The sequence below is a fragment of the Penaeus monodon genome, chromosome 29 (assembly GCF_015228065.2).
Source record: "Penaeus monodon isolate SGIC_2016 chromosome 29, NSTDA_Pmon_1, whole genome shotgun sequence".
NCBI lineage: Eukaryota > Metazoa > Arthropoda > Malacostraca > Decapoda > Penaeidae > Penaeus > Penaeus monodon.
The window spans coordinates 34,084,070-34,084,512 of NC_051414.1; positions in this window are offsets into that span (position 1 = coordinate 34,084,070).

Here is a 443-nt window from a genome sequence, read left to right on the forward strand (position 1 = left end):
GTGTGTGTATATATTGCAAACAGTTATGTTTTGGTTTGTCCTCATGATTTACCTCATACTGCCAATGAGAGACATCATTATACTTATATCGTAATGCTTATATAGATAAGCCAGAAAATATTTGTGAGTACAGGTGAATACTCCTTCATTGTTAAATGTGAATTTGATGGATTACTGTGCTGACTGGTAAACAAGGCAGAGAGGAATGCTCAGCAGGAATTTGGCATTTTGAAAAATGAGGCAAGTTAAGGGAAAGTCGTAAAAGTTTGGGATTACGCATACTTGATTGGGACCACAAGAAAAGCAGTGAATAACTGTGTATTAGATTTCTATTGATGTTATTCGTGTTGATTATGTATGCAAGTGTATACTGATTTTTTATTTCTGTTTTGTCCCTAGTAAGCCTGTGTTTCATGGATGGCTATTAAATCAATATATGTATG